Below are 22,175 nucleotides of genomic sequence, written 5' to 3'. Positions count from 1 at the left end.
GTTAAATGGAAAACTCTAAAAATCAACAGTTAATATAAACTCTTAAAACTTCTGCACTGTTGAGTAGCATGACAAAATCTCACCCCATCCCCACTTAGCTTACCCCAGTTGCCAGGGGGACTGTCATGGTGTGGCCGTGCTTTGTTCAAGTGACCCTTACTGGTCTTAGTAGGGGCCTCAAAGCACAAGAGTAGTTGTGCCCATGGATCAGATATGCTCGAGGGCAGCAGTAAAGTGCTTCCCTTTATGTGAAAAAGTGAAAGTTCTGAACTTGATGAGGGGAAGAAGATGCAAGATCTGATGCCAAGTTTTCTAAGATCTATAAGAAGAAACCGTCATTGATCTGTGAAATTGTGAAGAAGGAAAAAGAAATTTGTGCTGGTTTTGCTGTTGTACTTTAAACCAAGCAAGGTACAGCCACAGCCCGTGACAGATGGCTACCGGGATGGAAAAGGCATTAAGTTTGTGGGGGCATGTGATGGGGGGGCACGTGATCAGAAGGCACGTTCTTATCGAAGGCTGCGTGTTGCGCCATTAAGTCACACAGAAGACTTCAGCAAGGAATCCACTGAAATGACTCCACGCCATTTGCTGCAAGTGAGCCATGGTCACGTGGATTCAGGAACAGGTTTTGGGCTGAAAAAACCTAAAAATGGGGAGCCTACATCTGTTGATGAAGCTGCTACCACATAGCTGGCAGAGTTGAAGTTGGTGAAGGAGAAAGGATACCTTTCAAAATAAGTTTTTGGGTGGGAGATCAGCTGCATGAAAATGAAGCTGAATATCTCCCTCCCAGCCACTGGCTGCCAGAAACTCATTGAGTGGACGATGAACGCAAATTTTGTACTTTTTATGAGAGGCGTAGGGCCACAGAAGTTGCTGCTAACACTCAGGGTGAAGGATGGAAGGGTTATGTGGTCCGAATCAGTGGCAGGAATGACAAACAAGGCTTCCTCATGAAGCAGGGTATCTTGACCCATCGCCGAGTTCATCTGCTACTGAGTCAGGGGCACTCTGGTTACAGACCAAGGCGCACTGGAGAAAGTGCAGATCTGTTCCAGGTCGCATTGTGGATGCTAATCTGAGGGTTCTTAACTTGGTTATTGTAAAAGGAGAGAAGGATATTCCTGGACTTATGGATTCTACTGTACCTCGTAGACTGGGGCCCAAAAGAGGTAGTAGAATCCGCAAACTTTTCAGTCTAAGGAAGACTATATCTGCCAGCATGTTGTCAGAAAACCCTTAAACAAGGAAGGTAAAAAGCCGGGACCACCGAAGATCCAGCGTCTTGTTACTCCACGTGTCCTGCAATACAAGCGCTGGCGTATGGCTCTGAAGAAAGGGCATACTAAGAAAAAGAAGAGGCTGAAGAATATGCCAAATTTTTGGCCAAGAGAATGAAAGAAGCCAAAGAAAAATGCCAGGAACAGCTTGCCAAGAGACAAGCCGTCCTCTCTGAGAGCTTCTACTTCTGAGTCTGAGTCCAGTCAAAAATAAGAATTTTTAAGAGTAACAATAAGATCTGGTCTTCAAAAAAATAAGTTTTTGGTTAGTTATTATTAATCTCTTACTGTGCCTAGTTTATAAACTTTATTAAAACTTATGATGGGTAGGCATACCTAGGAAAAATGGGAGGTAGAGTTTGGTACTATCCATGATTGTTGGGATCCTCGGGGGGTCTTGGGGCATATCTCCCGAGGAAGAGGGGGCACTGCTGTGTCTATTAGGGTTACAAAGGTGGAGAAAAGGAATAGGAAGGAAAAGGAATATGCTGCTGATGGTGTTGCTTGATGAGGAAGCTGATGGTCTGGAGCCCACCTAGGTGGTGCAGGGGCCTCGGGGGGGCTGTGCCCTGCTGCTGGATTGCTGGAGGGATACTACCTCTGTCCATGCCAGAACCAGGACAACTTTCTTGTCTGTTTTCAGCTTGATGCATGTTGGTCGAACCTAATCAAAAGCCCTAGCGTGAGAATTGGAAGTGTAACATCTTGGCTTCCGGATCTGGCAACGTGCCTCTGGCAGGGCACAGAGGGGGGCACAGAATTGTCACATCGCTGAGATTCTTATCACAGAAAAGCATGAGACCTATTGTTCTACCGTGCTCAGACTCTCAGGGGGTAGTACGTGTAAGCCCCATTCCAAAGATAAGCGCTGGCCAAGTCCACTGCCAAGTGGTGAATTCCCAGGGACTTGCCCTTGTTCACTTTGGAGGAGGGCTTGGCTGGAGATAGGAATAGGAACTACGTAATGAGTTCGAATGGGCAAGAAGACTCCCAGATTTTAATGTCATTCGGCAGTATTTCAAAGGAGCTTATCTTTATGAAAAAAATACAGTAAATATAAGTCTTGATGTTCATCCTCTGTCCTACGGCCAGTGGTCAGTCATTATGGTCACAGGGCATATGTGGGTAGGGGTATGTTAGTGGAGTAGAGAAAAGCAGGCAGTCGGAACCAAAAAGATCAAATATATTCATCAAGTGGAAATGATAAAGCAAAATGTCAGTCTGCTTAAAGTCTGTGTTAAAACAAAAAAAGGCCACAACTCTAGATTCTTTAATAATAATAAGAAATTTATAGACCTATTAGAGAAATTCAGTAGCTGCCACTTTCAGTCAGTCACTGGCTATTCCAGCTGCCCAGAAACAAAGTGGGACAAGGAGTGGGGAGGCAGAATGCAGGGGGAGAGTCAGCACAAGGCCTGGTCTGCGGCCGAGGAATTTGTAGAAAATTTGCACCAAATACCCTGGAAGCTCAAGTATGGATGCTGAAGACATTGAAATTCACTGTGCACTGATGGCACAGTGATGTGTTTTAAGTAAGCATCACTTTCCTGTAAGAACGGTTTAACTGTGATCATTTCTACTGGGGATGAATCTTTTGTCTGAAACTGGTCTGCAGATGGGGAAAAAACATAAGCACAAAATCTTGGCTCATAAGGCATCTCGTTTGCCTTTCCTGTTCATTGTGTGTATCATGAAACGGGCCCAAAATCTCCGAGGCTAATCTGAGGCCACACAGCTGATGGACAAAATCGGGACCAGATTCCAGCTTCCCACACCCATGGGTTTATACCCCCTAATTCTGCTATAGTTTGCACCTTGTATTTTGATAGATGCCCAACTTGTATCCAAGTGGAACTCGAAGGTTGTTCTGATTCATTAGGATCACCTGTGAGTAATTTTTCAAAATGCACCTGAGGCCAAATCAGAAATTCAGAAGCAGAACTTTGGGGTGGAAGACAGAGACCTAGGAGGGTGTATTTAAAAACAAACAAAAAACCCCACTGATTTTGCTATGATTCCAACATCCTGCCTTCCATTTACCTGGCCCCACCCTCTGCTAGGCCCCACCCTCTGCTCTCTTCTGATTGGCAGAAGAGAGATACTTTCCCAGGGTCTATACACTTCCTGTTTGGGAAGGCTGTTGCTAGCCTGAAGCTCCTTCTCCACTTAGTGACTTCTTGAGAGACTTGCAGGATGCCTACCCTTATTAGAGATTTCTATTGGCTCGTCATTTGTACCCAGGGTGACAGTGTTAAAATTATGAAAGGTATTAGCCATCATCAGGTTGGCCCTTCTGAGTGTGTGTGGTCCAGAAAAGTGTGGGACAATGTTCAATTGAGGCCACCTCAGGTATCAGTCCCCATTGATGGTTGTGCATTTACCCAATGGTGAGTATAGCTTCTCAGGGAGGAGAACCAGTTTATCTAGTAATAAGTGGCTCAGAAGAGACCTTGTCTCTTGTCCAGTGTGATATCTGCGGCTCCCAGAAAAGTTTGTGGCATACTCGAGGTGTTCAGTTAATATTTATTGATTAAATGAAAAGAGTTCCTTAAGGATATCAGGTGTGGAACATCTGTATTTAATACATATGGAGTCACCAAGGGTTTTTAGAAGTGTTGGTTGGATTCTGAGTGCAGTCGGGATTCACCTAGTAAAGCGCCACAAGGCCTAAGGTATGAAGATAAATCGTAACCCTCCTAGGTGTTCAGAATCAATTTCACACCTCATCCGTTATCATGAGCGGAATGTGTGCGAAAGTCCCCTCACCATGGTAATATGTCAGCGGGCAAAAATAAAAATCGCCTGAAGATCAGAAAAGGGAACAGTTATAGTCCATGGTGCTTAATCAGCTCCCCAGACACTGATGGATTTCAGGGGATATTTACATTTGAATCATGGCATCCAGAAAGTCTCAAGAACTCAGTATATGGGCAATATGGAAGCAATTTAAAAAGTCATTTCTCATTATCTGTAGCCAGAAACTAAGTCTTTGTAGAAGTGTTCTTTAAGGAAAAGTACAGAACTGGGAATAACGTATTGCCTGGAATAATGGAGTGCGGGTCTGGCAAATCCTCAGTGTCCCTTGCAGATGTCACTAACCCATCCGTCTGCTTTCCTGCTAGGTCGGCGTGCAGCCTCATTGCTTAATCCAGGACTCTAAGATACCACTACTGGTTCATCCACGTTGGCAATAAATTCATCGATTGTCACTGGCCTAGCAGTTTTCTTTGACTATTATTTCTTTGGAAAATGACATTGGTAGGTAATAAGAGAAGGAAAAAAAACAAAAACAAAAACAAAAACAAATGAAACACCATGGATTTGGAAAGAGCCTCAAGTTAGATCAGCTGATCCTTTCTCTTATTTCTGGGCAGAATAATATTCAAAGTCATGGACCAAAGATTATTTACTTTGTGGTAGTCTCACCACTGGAAATTGTGGGACCGTCTGCATCAGAATCACCTTGACAACAGTGTTAGTACTTGAGCCTCATTTGATATGTACTGAATGGGAAGCTCTGAGTTCGGAGCCAAGGACACTTTGCTGGACAAGCATCAGAGTATCCTAGTCACTCTGAAGTTAAGGAACCTCTACTTTATGGAGACTCGAGTCCTAGTGCCAGCTCTGCCATGCACTTGCTGTGTGAACTGGGGGCCTCGCTCACCTGTTCCAGTTCTCCTACTTTAAGGAGGAATAATAGCTAACATCTGTACCAGCTGTCTGCCTCCAGGGCGGTCAAGAGGCTCACTTGAGATACAGCCTTCTGTGAATGCTTTGAAAAGAAATAAGTACTGCTGGTGGGGGCTGCAAATTAGTGCAACCACTCTGGAAAGCAGTGTGGAGATTCCTCAGAAAACTTGGAATAGATCTACCTTTTGACCCATTTATCCCACTCCTTGCTTTATATCCAAAGGACTTAAGATTAGCATACTACAGTAACACAGTCACATCAACGTTTATAGCAGCTCAATTCACAATAGCTAGATTGTGGAACAAACCTAGATGCTCTTCAATAGATGAATGGATAAAGAAACTGTGGTATATGTACACAATGGAATATTATTCAGCCATAAAGAAAAATATTATGGCATTTGCAGATAAATGGATGGAACTGGAGACTATCATGCTAAGTGAAATAAGCCAATCCCAAAACACCAAAGGCTGAATGTTTTCCCTGATAAGTGGATGATGATATATAATGGGGGTGTGGGGGTGGGGGGTGAGAGAAGAATGGAGGAACTTGAGATTAGAGGAAAATGAGAGGGAGGAGGGGTATGAAAAATGGTTGACTGAGACATCATTATCCTATGTACATGTATGATTACACGAATGGTATGAATCTACATGTACAAACATAGAAATGAAAAGATGTACCCCATTTGTGTACAATGAATCAAAATGCAGTCTATTAAAAATTAAAAAAAATAAGTACTACAAATATATAGTACATTGTTGCCTCTATTCTACTTGACGAGGGGGATTGGGTGATTTTGGAAAGTGTATTACAACTTGATCCAAGTCGGAACCATCTGGGGAGATTTGAAAACTAATTGCAGCAGGTCCCCATCCATGGGTGTGTTGAGAGGGCATCCAGGGGTAGGGCCTATGCCCCGGCTGTTCTTGCATGAGCTTATTTGAATTTCCATCCTTCTGGAGGAATGGATGACCTGTTTGTCCTCAGGCCTAATCGACATTTCAATCTTTTCTCAACACTTTTAGTTTACATTTCTTTTTTCAAGTTACTGGGGGTCATGTCTGTTGCTGGCAGCCAGAAAACCTTAACTGATGTCTTATCATTAGCAGGTTAACTCCAGGAAGCTAGGAAACGGTGGATGTATCATTCACCTCTGGATCCTGAGTAAATAATAGTTCCTGGAACAGAGTAGGTGTGAAACATTTGCTTAAGAACTGAATTGAGAGCTGCCTGATTACTGATCCTAAGTGGAACAGATCAGATCAAGGTTTCCTCAAGGCGAAGAGATAATGGACAAAAAGTGCTTGGTTTTTATATGTGGTCACTTAGTGAATGATTCTAGTGGTTGTTCTTGAAACGTAGTTGAGAGTTAAATGAGTTTACAGTAAAACCCATTTTCCTATATGACTGAATAAACTATTGTATATAACATGTACACATGTATATGTATATATATTTTATATATGTATGTATATACGTAAATTACATTTTCTTTGTCCACTCATCCTTTGATGGAGGGCTGGTTCAGTTGTTTGGATATTGTGAATCATGCTGCTATAGAATGGGAGTGCATATATTCTTGTAGTATGATTTTTGTCATTTGTAGGAAATGCAACTTGAGAACATTACGTTAAGTGAAATGAGCCAAACTCAGCAAGTCAAGGGTCGTATGTTATCTCTCATGGGGAAGCTAGAAGAAGAAAAAGGAAAAGACAGATGCATGTATGGGGATCTCATGAAAATTGAAGGGAGATCAGTAGAATAAAGAGGGAAATATAGGGGAAAGATACTGGTCAAATCATCTTGTTATTTCGTGTGTATGTATGGAGATCTAACAATGAATACAATTATATTCACCAATAAAAATGGAAAAACACTTTTTTTTAAAAAAGAAGAAGAAAGTTTATTGGAACACAGCTGTACTCATTCACTATGTATTGTCATTGTTTTTGAAACAGAGTTAGGAACAGATTCACCTTGACTTATGATGGGGTTACATCCTGATAAACCCCAAATAAGTTGAAAATATAAATCAAAATGGTTTGAATATGCCTAGCCCACTGAACACCATGGTTCAGCAACATAGAGCACTGTAGTGTCAGTCGCCCCCGTAACTGTGTGACTTACTGGGGACTGTGGCTTTCTGCCAGAGTATGGGAGTGCGTGTTGCTAACCTGGGAAGAGATCAAAGTCTGGTCTGAGGACACAGATTCAACATGTGCATGTGTGTAAGGTGCCCTCTGTCCTTCTGGATCACCTTTCCACTCCTTGCACCCTGTTCCTACCCAGAAGCCTGGCCTACGTGGTGGGGTTCGTGATAGTGTCTCTCAGTGTACGCTCTTGGGCTCAGCTTCCGACATTGCTGCGGTCTTCTGGGAACATCTGAAGGCCCACGCCAGACTGTCTGAATCAGAAACGCTGGTGCTGGGGACAGGACTCATTTTAATAGCCTTCCAGATGATCCATCCTTGTTAGAGAACTGGTCCGGGACAACAAGCTCTCTTGCCCGTTCGCTTCTGGTGGAGTTCTACCTGTGCAGGATGTCAGTAAGGGGCGGGAGGGAGAGGAGGAGGAGAGAGGGAGCAAGGTGAGGTGTTCATCAGCCGTCTCCCACCCTCAGGGTTAATTCCTCAACTGAACGTGTCAGCTCCTGTGATGTGGACTTCCTGGGGCGTCTTCTGTGTATTGGGTTCAGGAACCACACTGCTTTCTGTTCTTGCCCTAGGAGTAGTTAGGGGACCCTCCATGGCCGGACTTGGGTTTTATACCAGCTGCTGATGTGTCCTGATAGCCTCCCCAATACCTCTGCAAATAATCCCTTTATTAAATGCATTTCAGGCTACTCTAATGTGAATGTGCTGCTTGCTGGGATCTTGACCAACTTAGTTGTCATGTTATCAAGATAGAATGATTTTGAAAGATTTTGATCAAAATTTTGAAAGCCCAAGGGACAGAAAATCTGTGGAATATTTTTGGGGCTATGGTGCTCACAGAAGACCTGAGAGGATTGACCTTGGTTAATCTCTTAAAGATAGGTAATATGCACTTTGATAGTTGAAAACTTCCCAAGCTCGGGGAGTGAGACACTAAATTCACAAAGGTAGGGAGCATATGTGGGCAATAGTGAGTGGTTGAATTTGTCTGACGAGTAGCGTCAGGTTTGAAGAACCTCTGCTGTAGGCAGTAAGAGGCTACTGAAACCTGAGAAGGCAAGATTTGTCTCTGCTATCATAAGAAATAAAGAATGAGAAGAATGAGCCAGAGAAACCCAGTGTATGGAATAGGAACAAGGCTCTGGTGTTGGAGGGACTTAGGTGAACACCCAGCTTTGCCCACACTATCTGGGTAGCCATCTGCAGGTAACCTGATATCACAGCCTCACACGACTGTAAAATGGAAGTGTTGATTCCTTGCGCAGAGCAAGAACATCAGCATGAGACCTAAATGCTGTAAATACTCCAGAAATGGTAATTGTTGCTATGGTTTCTCTCATCCTTCTCAACTCCAGAAACTTAGTGCTTGATGGTTTCTGTCTCCTCTTTAAGTTGTGCTGAAACTGAGTTGCCATTATGAGGTTTTAGGAGGGAGGACCTTGAAGAGCTGGTTAGATCATGGGGCTCCACCTTACCAATGAACTTGCTGGTACTATGGGAGTGTGGGCTTTTTTTTTTTTTTTAATTTTTTACAGACTGCATTTTGATTCATTGTACACAAATGGGGTATAACTTTTCATTTCTATGGTTGTAAGCAATGTAGCTTCATACCATTTGTGAAATCATACATCTACACAGGGTAATAATGTCTGTCTCAGTCTACTATCTTTCCTTCCCCCACTCTTCCCCCCCAATTCCTCTACCCCATCCAAAGTTCCTCCATTCTTCTCTTAGCACCCTGCTCCCTGCAACCTTTCCCCCTCATTACATATCATCAAGCACTAATCAGAGAAAACATTCAGCCTTTGGAGTTTTGGGATTGACTTATTTCACTTAGCATATTTTCCAACTCCATCCATTTACCAGCAAATGCCATAATTTTATTCTTTATGGCTGAATAATATTCCATTGTGTATTTATACCACAGTTTCTTTATTCATTCATCTATTGAAGGGCATTTAGGTTGGTTCCACAATCTAGCTATTGTGAATTGAGCAGCTATGAACACCGATGTGGCTATGCCACTGCAGTATGCTAAATTTTTAACTCCTTTGGGTATAAAGCGAGGAGTGGGATAACTGGGTCAAAAGTTCAGGTCCATTCCAAGTTTTCTGAGGAATCTCCACACTGCTTTCCAGAGTGGCTGCACCAATTTGCAACTCCACCAGCAATGTATGAGTGCCTTTTTCCCCACATCCACACCAACACCTATTATTGCCTGTGTTCTTGATAATAGCCATTCTAATTGGAGTTAGGTGAAATTTTAGGGTGGCTTTAATTTGCATTTCTCTAATTACTAGGGACCATGAGCACTTTTTCATATATTTGTTGATCACCTGTATATCTTCTGTGAAGTGTCTGCCCATTTCCTTAGCCCATTTGTTGATTGGGTTTTTTGTATTTTGGGTGTAGAGTTTTCTAAGTTCTTTATCCATTCATCAGTTGAAGGTTGGTTCTATATTTCAGTTATAGTGAATTGAGCTGCTGTAAACATTATGTGGCTGCATCACTTTAGTATGTTGATTTTAACAATAAATGTTGGTGAGGATGTGGGGAAAAAGGTACTCCCATACATTGTTGATGGGAATACAAAATGGTAACCATTATGGAAAGCAGTATGGAGATTCCTCAGAAAACTTGGAATGGAACCACCATTTGATCAAGTTATCTCACTCCTCAGTTTATACCCAAAGGCATTAAAATCAACAAATGACATTTTTTAAAAAATTGAAACATAATATTCATATATATTTATGGGGTACAAATGGTATATAACCAATTCCAGGTAATATGCATTTCTATCTCATCAAATACTAATCATTTTTTGGATTATAAATTTTATACTCTTTTAGTAATTTTGAAATACAGTGTAGATTTTTCAAAACAATAGTTACCCTTCTGTACTATAGAATGAGCCAGAACTAATTCCTCCTGTGTTTTAGTACCCCTTAGTGAACTTTCTGTACCCATATTCCTTCCCACCCTGAGTTTCTAGTCATCATTATTCTATTGGGGGACATGTGCTATTTGTTTCTCTCTGCCTGGCTTATTTCATTTAACATCATGACCTCCAGTTCATCTATGTTGTTGCAGATGACAGGATTTCATTTTCAGGGCTAAATGATATTCCATTACATGAATATTCTACAGTCTATTCATTCATCTACTGATGGCCATCTGGGGTTTTCCATATTTTAGTTGCTGTGAATAGAGCTGCGATAAATATGGGTGTGCAAGTATCTTTTTGGTATAATTATTTCGTCTTCTTCAGATATATACCCAGTAGTGGAATTGCTGGATCATGTGATCTTCCATTTTTAGTTCAGATTGAGGAATCTCCATTTTGTTTTCCATGATGGTTGCCCTAATTTACATTTCCAACAACAGTGTATACAGAGTCCCACTTTCTCTGAATCCTCACCAGTATTTATTACTTTGTCTTTTTGATGGTAGCCATTCTCACAGGAGTGATATTTCATTGTGGTTTTCATTTGCACTTCCTTGATTAGTGAATATATGCAGATATTTGCTGGCCATTTCTATGCCTTCTTTTGAGAAGTTCTAGTTATTTAACCCATTTTTAAATTGGGTTATTTGGTTTTTTGGTATTCAGCTTTTCAAATTCCTTATACATTCTGGATATCAACTCCTTGTGAGATGAATGGTTTGCAAATATTTTCATTACATTCTATAGATTCTCTTGCTTCTGCATAGCACAGGAAAGAATCAGCAGAATTTTCTGGATATAATCCTGTTTGCCTATTTTTACGGTTGTTGCCTATGTCTTTGGGGGGGGGGGGGGATCCTAACTAAAAAAATCATATCCTCTACCAATGTCATGTTTTCTTATAGTAATTTCATAGTTTCAGGCTTAACACGTGGCCTTTGGTCCACTTTGAGCTGAATTTTGTGTGCCGTATGAGGGAGGGATCTAGTTCCATTCTTCTGCATATGCATATCCAATTTTGCCAGCACCATTTGTGGAAGAGACTGTCTTTCCTCCACTCTGTGTTCTGTCGGTTCTTGAATGTGAATTAATTTCTGGGTTCTTGAATCTGTTCCATTGGTCTGCATGTCTGCTCTTTTGGTTGTGTAAATTTATAGTATGTTTTGAAGTCAGTTATTATGATGCCTCCAGCAGTTTTTTTTTTTTTTTATTGTTCTCAGGATCACATTAGCTATTCTAGGTCTTTTGTGGTTCTATATCAATTTTAGATTTTTTTTCTGTTTCTTTGCAGGAAGCCATTGCTATTTTGATGGAAATAAAATGGAATCTGCAGATCACTTTGGGCTAGTGTGGTTATTTTAGCAAAATTGATTCTTCTGATCCATGAATGTGGAACTTTATTCCATTTTTTGGTGTTCTCTAATTTCTTTCAATGGCGTTTTATAATTTTTATTGTGGGAATCACTCACTTCTTTGGTACAATTTACTCCCCAAAACTTTTTTTTTTGGTAGCTATCATGAATATGGTTGCTTTAAAATTTTTTCCACCAAATCATTATTGCTGTTAAAATATTATTTTTATGCTTTGTATCCTGCAGTTTTACTGAATTCATTTATAAGTTCCAATAGTTTGTGGTAGAGGATGTAGGTTTTACTACATGTAACTCATTCTATCTTAAAACAGTTAATTTAATTTCTTCCTTTCCAATTTGGATGCCCTTTAATTCTTTTTCTTGCCTAATTGCTTTTGCTAGGACTTCCAGTACTAGATACATAAGAGTGGTGAAAGCAGGCATCCTTGTCTTGTTCCCAATCTTAGAGGGAACACTTCATGATTTTTCCTTTTCATTATGATATTAGCTTTGGGTTTTTCATATGTACCTTTAGTATTTTGAGATATGTTCATTCTCTGTAGAGTTTGAGAGTTTTTATCACGAGGTGATTTTGAATCTTATAGAATGATTTTTCTGCATTGGTTGAAATGATCACATGGTTTTTGTCTTTCGTTCTGTTAATGTATTTTATGATGCTTACTGATTGGTGCATGTTGAACTATCCTGTCATCCCTGGAATGACTTTGCTTGATCTTTTTTTTTCTTTTTAACTTAGTTGTAGATGGACACAATACCTTTTATTTATATTTTTGTGGTGCTGAGGATCAAAACCAGTGACTCACACATTCTTGGGAAACACTCTACCACTGAGCTACAACCACAGCCCCTCCCACTTGAACTAAATCTTGGTGTATGATCCTTTTTGATGTGCTGTTGATTTGGTTTGCAAGTGTGTATGTGTGTATGTGTGTATGTATATTTATTTATTTTGGCTAGTATCTTAGAAATTTTCATCTGTGTTCATTAGGAATATGGGCCATTTTTTTTGTTGTTGTTGTATCTTTGGTTTTGGTAATAGAGTAAAGTTGTCTTCATAAAAAAGAGTTTAACAGAGTTCTTCCTTTTTAATTTTTTTGGAATAGTTTACGAATTGGAATTTATTTCTTTAAATGTTCTGGATTTTTTTTTAAGAAGAAAAATTTTAATTACTGCTTTAATCTCATTACTTATTATTCACCTGTTTTGATCCAATATTGGTAGGTTGTATGTGTTGAGAAATGTGGTAATTTCTTCTAGGTTTTCCAGTTTTCTAGCATATAATTGCTTATAGTAGTTTCTTATATCCCTTGTATTTCTGTAGTATCCATTTTAATGTCTGATCTCTAATTTTTTTCAACTGTAATTTTACTTACTTGGGTCATCTTTTTCCTTGGTTAGGCTAGCTAAAGATTGGCCAATTTTGCTTATCCTTTCTGAAGATAACTGATCATTCAACTTTTGTATTGTTCTAATTTTATTTCTCCTCTTCATTATTTTCTTCTGCTAATTTTGGATTTAGTTCTTGCTTTTTTATGTCTTTGAGTTATTTAAGGTTATTTAAGATCTTTTAAATTTTTTGATGTATGCATTTGTTTTTATAAATTTCCTTTTTAGAACTGTTTTTGCTGTATCCCATAGATTTTGATACATTGTATTATCTACATTTTTCTAGAAATTTTTGCATTTATTTTTTTATTTAATTGCCTGTTGGTCATTTAAGACCATGTTATTTAATTTCCATATATTTATTTACTTTGCATTCTTCTTCCTGATTTATAGTTTTATTCCAATGAGGTCTGAGAAGATACATAATATGATTTCAATTCTTTTTATTGAGACTTAATTCATTGCTTAACATATGATTTACCCTGGAGAATGTTTCATGTGCTGAAGAGAAGGAAGCATGTTCTGTTGCTGTTGAATGGAAGGTTCTGTAAATGTCTGTTAGGTCCATTTCCTTGCTATTGTGGTTCAACTCAGATGTTTGTTTACTGATTTTCTGTCTCGATCTATCCATTTAGGAAGGTGGGATGTCAAGGTCCTCAATTATTATTGTATTAGAATTATTATCTCCCTTTCTTTATTTACTTTACTGTTGTTGTTGCAGTGCTGGGGATTGAATCCAGGGCTTTGAATGCTAAGCTGTACCACTAATATTTGCTTTATATGAGTGGTCCAGTATTGGGTGTGTGTGTGTGTGTGTGTGTGTGTGTGTATTTAAAATTGTTATATCTTCTTGCTGAATTGATCCTTTTATTAATTTATAAATGACCTTTTTTCTTTTTACAGTTTTGATTTAGTGTGCTTCTTCTGAATATAGCCACTCTTGTATGATATATTTGTATGATTTGTATGATACATCTTTCTTTATAGGCATCATACAGTTGGATTTTTAAAAATCCAGTCAGTATACGTCTTTTGGTATATTTAATCCATTTATATTCAAGGTTAATATTGATAGTTATGAACTTCCTCTGGTCATTTTTGTTAAATGTATTCTGGTTGTTTTGTATATAATTTTTAATTCTTTCTACATCTTATTTTTGTGATTTGGTAATATTCTGCCATACTAGAACTTGTTTCTCTTTCATGTATCTGTTCTTCTAATGAGTTTCATATTTTCACGTGTTTTTAGGATGGTAATTATCATTCATCATCATGTAGGACTCTTAAGTTTTTTTTTTTTTTTTTTTGCGGTGCTGGGGACTGAACCCAGGGCCTTATGCTTGCAAGGCAAGCACTCTACCAATTGAGCTATCTCCCTAACCCTGTTAAGTATTTCTTGTAGGGCTGGTCTTGTGGTGGCGACTTTCTTCAGTGTTTCCTCATTTGGGAAAGACTTCTGCTTTCATTTTTTAAGGATATTTTTGCTGGGTATAGTATTTTTGGGTTAGCTCTTTTACTTTTAGGACTCTGAATATATCATCTCTTTCCTGTAAGATTTTTTTTTTTCTGAGAAATATGCTATAAGTCTAATGGGTATTCCTTTATATTGGGCTTGGCATTTTTTCTTGCTATTTTTAACATTGTCTTTTACTTTTGACATCTTGATTTTAATGTTTTGGTTAAGGTCTATTTTGGTTGAATGTAGTTGAAAGATTCTTGTACTTGGATGTTCATATTTTTTAAAATTTGAGAATATTTTGGCTATTCTGTAAAATAGATATTCTATGCTTTTTCATTTTCTTTGCTTTCTGGAATTCCCATAATGCAAATATTTGTTATCATAATGATTTCTCCCATAAGTCTCATAGACTTCCTCCACTCTTTAAATTTTCTTTTTTCTGAGTGGGCTAATTCAAAATTATTATGAAGCCCAGAAATTCTTTTGTTCATTCTAGTCTGTTGTGAAAGCTCTCTTTTTTATTTCATTGGTTGAAATTTTTATCTCAGATTTCTAGTGGGTTGTTTTTAATGATTTTAATCTACATTTCTCATTAATGTCATGAATTGCATTTATTTCTCTGTATTATGTGTTGTGTATTCCCTTACATGTCACTGGATTTCCTTAAAATCATTATTTTATTTATTAATTTTGCAGTGCTGGGGACTGAACCCAGGGCCTTGTGCTTGCAAGGCAAGCACTCTACCAACTGAGCTATCTCCCCAGCCCAGATGATTATTTTAAATTCTTTTCCAGGCATTTCATAGATTGCCTTCAAATTGAAATCTATTGCTGGAGAATCATTATTCTATTTAGAGGTATCTTGTTTCTTTTCATATTTCCTGTGTCCCTACATTGGTGTCCACACTTCTATGGCATGTTTACCTCTTCCAGTTTTATGAAGTAGCTTTTGTAGAAAAGTATTTTTTCCTTTAGTTGGAATTTAGGATGTCATCTCAGAGTGCGCTTTGGGTTTGGTTACAGGGTACTCAAAAGCACTTAGTTTCTAGGTAGTTCATTCATCTTTTATTGATGTCAACACTAAATGTTGTAGTAGTCCAGACTGCAGCAGTTCATGAGGGTAGTTGTGTGACTCTGCAGTGGGTGTCACTTTCAAAGGTGTGTGTCCTTACACTCCACAGAGTACAAGCTCTGATGACCCTGGGTGGCAGCACCTTCTACAGTATTGGCGGTTCAGGAGGTGGAGAGAGAGGACTGTGTCAAATCCCTCAGTGCCAGCCCTGCGTGTGCTGAGAGACCCTCCCCCAAACTCTCAAAATAAGTATGGAAGATACCTGGACTTGTGGCTCCAGCGGTTGCAGTTGTGGAGGCACAGGAGGGAAAATGGGTCATTTACAAGGTCCTGAGGAGAGAATGCAAGTGATGCTGGGGTCTGTGCCATGAAAAACTGTGGGCTTGAGGCTTCAAAATACAAAGGACAGCAGGACTTTGTCACTAGAAGCTGTGACATGAAGTCTCTGGGCTAGGGAGAACTTCCTAGGTCCCAGAGGGTATGTGCAGGTAATGTTGGGTGTTGTAGCACTGCTGTCCATGGTCCTGAATGTGCAAGGTAGAAGGGAGAACATCCCTAGGTCCTGCAGGTTGAGTGCAAGTAGTTTTAGGGCTTGTGGCCTTAATGTCTGTGGTTATGCAAGGCCAGCTTTGGTGGGGACAACCTGGTGGCATTGGTAGCTATAGTCCTTGAGTTGCAGGGCATGGGTGAGTCCTTCCCCTTGTCCCTAGGACAAGCTTAGATGAGGCTAAAGCTTTTTGTACCAGCAAGTTCAGTCTCAAGGCTGTGACCTGAGAAGGGGGCATTTCCTAGTCCCTAGCAGGTGAATCCAGTGGTGGCTGGAATCCAGGCCACTGGTAGCCTTGTTCCTGGAGCTATGGAACTCAGAGGTTTCCTAGCTCTTGATGGACAGGTACAAGTTTGAAATAATAGCCATAATCCTAAGGTTGTGGGCTGGGAGGAGGAGATCTTCCCTAGTTCCTTCCAGGGAAAGTGTGGGTGGGACCAGGCTTGTGGCTACAGAAGGTATTGGCCTGAAGTTATAGGAAGCGGAGGGGGCTGTATGCTGCCCAATGAAGGACCCATAAGCCCAAGTCTTCTGCTCGCATCAGGGGGTTAGCTGCCAGCTCCTAAGACAAGATGGCATTTGGCAGTGCCTATTGTTGTAGCTTGGACTCGGGGGTTGGGTATGGCTCAAAGTGAGTTCCTTCTTTGGAGCAGAGCAGTTTTTCTTAGATAACTGCTTAGATAAATCCAGTTAGCTTCCGAAACTGGATGTCAGGCCTCTGAGAACCGTGGAATTCTCTTGCAGTTAGGACTAGCAGTCTGTGCTCTTATGGGAGTTTCTGGCTCTTTGTGTATTACATTTTCCTGGGAGTTTTATTCCCCTCACAGATGCTGGGGAGCCAGGGTTGAAATTGCAAATCACTCTCTTCACTAGGTTGTCTTCCCAACTGTCCATGCTGGGTTCCCATCACTTCCTTGCTTATTTCCAAAGCTCTCCCTCTGTCATTCTTCTTGAAATAGATTTTCTTCTGTTGCCCTGGTTCTTCTCTGTGGCAGAACCATGCCTCAGGCATCTCTCTTGAGCCAATTTGGTTGTACTTCTCCAGGAGATCTTGCCAATCTGGATCTATCAATCAACCCAGACCCAGGGCCTTCCATCTGGCCCATAACATTGCCCATATATTATTTCTGAACTGTATTTGTTATTACCTAAAGCCTACACCCCATCAAGTCCTATTTCACAGGTCCTCTCTGCACCCTGTCTGTCCTTGGCCATTGGAATATCTCTGGGTGTCTCCTCTGCTTTGCTGAGATTCCAAGTTTATCTGTTTTGTTTGTTCAGCCTTGATTTCATATCACTTGGATCTCTCAAGATGTACTCTGACAGCTGCTGCTTTATTGACGTGGTGGCTTCCCTTCACCTTCTGAGTTCTTACTACCAAATCAACTTCAGAGCCATGGGGGATTTTAGAAATTAGTGGCTTACAACTTGCATCTTTCAGATAAAAATTAAGAATTTTGTTTGCATAAACTCTTGGGGGAAAACCTGGAATATGAAGCAGGGGGAATGGGAGCTGTTCTGAGTCATCTAGGGGGGATCTTGACCTTGTCCACCCGTGTTGAGAAATGAGGTTTAAACACCACTGAACATCACTGGTCTTGTTAACTCTCATTTTGAAGATGAGCTGTCTCCCAGAGAGAGAGTAATTCGCTCAAGGTCACACACTTGATTAGTTCAGAATTTGAATTGAGCTTAAACCTCACCACTTCCTCAGATTCCCACAGAAGGAAGGGTGATGGAGACTTTGAAGTGAGCGTTCCAACAGCGGCTGCTTCCTCTTAACCAAACTGCCTCTTTCTTCAAAGTCTCTCAACCCTCCGATACATCTATAGTCACGAAAGAAAAATCATAAATAATACTTCCCCCCAAAATGGGCCTCCTCCCTGCCTCAATATTTGTGTCCTGCTGGCTTTTTAAATTTTAGTTTGGGAAGTCAGAGACCTAGTAACAACCACTATCAAGCAGGGCTCCTTTGCTGTTCAATAAATGCTAATAAACCATAATCTGCAATCCTAACAATCACTGCGCCTGAACTCAAATGCAAGGGCAAAGATTACTTTGGTCTGAATTGGATTTGAAAAGGCTGAAAGAGCAGGCTTTGAGTGCGCAGCGGCAATGCCAGCTGAATGTTAATTATAGCGGCATCGCTGGCCTGCAGAAGGTGCGAGGGCTCAGCAGTGAGCTGGGAGGGAAGAGCAAGCGCAGATGAGGTGCTTCTGTGTGGAATCCAAGCATGTGGCTTCACGCAGAGTCCGGGGAGCCTCGGGGTGGCTTTCTGCAGCTCTCCTGGTGTTCCGAGAGGTCTTTCTGGACTCTCTAATTTGCTCTTTTTATTTACTCTTCAGAATCACCAAGGTGACTCAGCCAGGAGCTATCTTATGGGCAGGTTTTAATTAGTGGCTTGGGGATTCAGAAAGTAGCAGGGGGGTAGATGGGGGTTCCAGAACCTCTTTGCCCCACTAATTATTTCCACATTCTGGGAATGGAATGCTCATATCTCCAGTGAGCTAGACTCGTAATTGCAATAAGTCTCCCTCACAGTTGGTGTCTGTGTGTGTACACCAACTTTTAGAAGCGTGGCGGGGGGGGGCAGGTATAGAGATTTGTTTATGAATGTACTGAGACATAGACCAGAGATGATTTCCATATATCTCAACTGCTGGCAAACTTTTAAATTATGTACACTAAATAATTTCCTACAGATCTAACTGCCCAATAGATTGTGTGACTAATTGTTTCTTTCCACTTAAAATGGGAGCCTCCTGGTAGGCTGAATGTTTTGGTGCAATTATGTCAGCTCCAGGCCAGAGCTGGGCCATTTTAGCCACCTGAGGAGTGTGCTAATTGTCCTGAAGTATGCTGCCTGGTGGGAGTCTCATTGCTGTAGTGGTTTTAATGGGAACTTCTAATTAAAAATAAGGAGAGAGTCAGGGCTGGGTACATTCCTCCTGCATTATGGGTTCGGGCAGAGTTGCTTTGAGCACGTTCCTGAGAGCAAATCCATAAGAGGAGCCAGCTGGGGCAGAAATTAACGTGCCTCTGGTTTGGTTTGTCTACGAGGCATGGCTCAGGCTGCCGGGGCACTCATTAGAGCCAGGCCAATGTCAACATGACTTCTAGGGTGCCAATCTTTCTCCCAGGCTCAGTGTCAGTGTTTGGGCTTAGTGCCTATGGAGATGCTGGGAGGAAATGAGGCTGGAAGATTTAAGCAGCTGAGGTACATGCTGAGGCCCCCAGGGAGTTTGCGAGACCAGGACTGTTCTGGAAATGCATGTGCCGTACCCTGCTGCTTCCTGAAGACCCCACTGACCTGGTTGCTCATTATGGTGAGCTGGGTGTCTGACCTGGGTTTGGAAGACTGGTTCTGCCTCTTACTAATAGTGCATCCTTGGATAAACTGTATAACTTTTAAAAAGCCTCACTTGACTTAACTGCAAAATGGGGATAAAATACTGTATCTGGGTATACGGAAACCTCAGTCATTTCTGCTTCCTCCAATGACAATCACATCTCCCTTCTGTGGCCCCCACCCCATGCCCCTGCTACCCTGTCCTCAGACCAGCACCATAGGAACATTAGCAGAATGGGACCAAAAATTTATAACTCAGTCCAGTGGCCCAAAGTGGAAGACAGAAAAGCGAGCAGGAGAGGTGGGCCTTCCCTCTGCAGGGTGGGTCTCAACCTGGTTGTGCTGGGCTGACTTCATGGAAGGAGGAAGGGGAACATGGGGGGTGAGGAGACATACACAAGAGAGGGAGAGAGAACCTGTCTGATTGTGGTTGGAACTCTTTCAGGATGTAGGTGCTCAAGAACTACTGATTTTCCTGGAGTTTTGGCCACTGAATGATCATGTCTATGAGGAAAAGGAAGTGGGGAGGCCAAGAGAGACGCCCTGATATGGGGAAAGTTGGGGAAAATGTCTCCCTGCACTTCTGCTTTCTGAACGCGGGATCGGGACTCGATGAGAGTACATTCTTACTAGCTGGTTTGCTGCCATCATTGGCCAAGGCCTGGAGCTGGCCCTTGGAGGACCTAAGTGGAACCATTCATGGCCTGCCGCGTCAGGCTCTGACATTCTAGCAGGAGTGATTAAAAATCAAACACAGACCTTAGTAACTAGCAGTGAGTCCATATTGGCTTCCAGAAGCCACATGCAAAGAGCTTTGGAAGACCAGGGACAGTTTTGGAGTTCTGCATTTGAGATATGGATTTGAGCAGGCACTCTAGATTGAGGATGTGGCTGGAGAAAAGGCTCAGAGGTTGAGAAGTATGAAATGTGTTGAGAACGGTCTGCAGTTCACAGGAGTTCCCATGAACGTGGGCTCTGAGCCTGGCGAGGGAGTCGAGTTCAGGTGATGGGGGCTCGGTGAACACTTGGCTCAGGTGTTGGCATAATTAGAACATGTGATATGTTGTTCACTAACTTTGGGAGATTTCTTAACTATCCTTCAGATTGTTTCCTTCCACCTGATTACCAGCCCTGCACCCCATCCCCAATCTGTGTGATTTTCTAATACTAAGACAGTCAGGGGGCAAAGAAGCAAGATGGAAAAACACACTAACTTTTGCAGGGGAAAGGAAAATGGGGCATATTCTTTGTGTCCTATTGTATCAGGAGCAACTGAAGTAATAGGTAGTCACTTTTATGGGGTCCTCTGACCAAAGGAGTCTTTGTTGCCAACTTGGCCTGAAACACTACCTTGAGAAATCCGGAGCTACTTCTTTGGGACAAAGTACCCTAAACCACCATTGACAAAGATGAGCTACCAAGATGGGGTCTCACATTGGGTCATGATGTCCATTAAGACCATGGCCTGGGTGATGTCCTCTGATTGTCTTGAGCCAATTGATGGATAGCAGGGCCTGGTGGGTGACAAAAGATCCTACCTGGGATTAGTACTTGGGAAGGAGCTAAGGGGCCTGTTTTGGTAGAAGAACCTATTGAGCATGCCCAGATGTTTCACTTTCAACATGGCAGAGATCTTCTTTCCCCACTGGACACTGGGGGGAAGGCTCCTGGGGTAATTGTGAACAGCAAAGGGGACTCAACTTCTGTCAAGTTTGCATCCTCTCTGTGGGCCTCTGTTCCTTCCTCTTTGAAAGGAGGAGGTCTTATCTAGAGGTTCAGCAAATGTTCTATTGCCCAGAGTGCTTGTATTCCCTGCTTGAAGGGGAATTGTCAGTATCTAATTTACCAACTTGTCATAGATGGAATGGCAGATGTGTGCTTCTCTTCACTTATCTGTCTCTTGCATCCATTGAAAGGACAAATGTGTATTTATTTTTGTGGGAAAAGGTGGGTCGTTTTAAAGGCAAGTTGGAGGCTTAGTAGCAGCAGTTGGTGGAGTCTCAATTAATTTCTGCCTCTTTGCAGGCAGGCAGAAGAGGACTCTGAGAGGTGCCTTTTTACTGGGGTAATCCATCTTTCACCTGCTAACATCTACACATCCATGGGGATGATTGCTGGTTTATCTCTGACTGAGAGATGGTTGAAGAGCCCTCATGGAGTGTGTCAGGAGACCAAAATTCCAGATTCAGCGTTGCTTCCAAATTGCTAGTTGACCCTGGTCACCTCTACTTATCTCTCACTTGAGTTTCATTATGTGCATGAAATGGTGACATTTTATATGCAGGACTATCTTTCGCTTCATCTTGTGGAACATAGGTAACCTGGAGTTGGCACGGCTCTTGACCCTGGGGAAAACAAAAACAAAAACAAACATTTTCCATAAACTTCAGTCGAGTATCTGGCTGGCCAGCCTGCCTTGCTGTTCTGGAGTCTGAGGACAGGTTCAGGATCCTACTGTATCCCAGGTGGTGTTTGTCCCTGAGGGTCCTGGTCTTCCCCTTCTGTGATGGGCTGACAGATCTGGCTCCATGAGAAGGTTACAGGCCAGACTCTAAGGGAAATGACTAAACAGACTCCATTTTGCTCTGAGACTCCATGTTATGTAGGAAATAAGCTTCTCCTATGGGAACACCCCGCCTCTGTGCCCATCCTCAGTTACTTGGTGTGACATGTTTAATAATATACAATGGCAACTCTATGTACTAAAGAATTGCTTTCTTTTGATTCCTATTGCTCCTAAACAATGTACCATGTGAACAGTGATTGTGTGAATGTTAGCAACCATTCTTTAGTTTGTACCTAGGTAAGGGTCATTTTTGACCCACTTCCCCCTCTGTTGATGACCTCATGATGTTAGTTTGTAATTTCGAATCATAGCAACAGACACTTATGATTGATGTGATTTTTGGTAT

General features: G+C 41.5%; 1 pseudogene across 1 annotated transcript; it reads left to right on the top strand.

Moving 5' to 3' along the window:
* Positions 1-646: 646 nt before the first annotated feature.
* Positions 647-1,497, top strand: LOC306664155 (small ribosomal subunit protein eS6-like; annotated as a pseudogene). Its single transcript has one exon. The product of its transcript is annotated as a small ribosomal subunit protein eS6-like (transcript).
* The last annotated feature ends 20,678 nt before the right edge of the window (positions 1,498-22,175 follow it).

This window comes from Sciurus vulgaris (genome assembly GCF_902686455.1).
Source record: "Sciurus vulgaris genome assembly, chromosome: 6".
Lineage (NCBI taxonomy): Eukaryota > Metazoa > Chordata > Mammalia > Rodentia > Sciuridae > Sciurus > Sciurus vulgaris.
The sequence above is the reverse complement of the archived record's forward strand: the minus strand, read 5'-3'. Positions and strand labels throughout refer to the sequence as shown.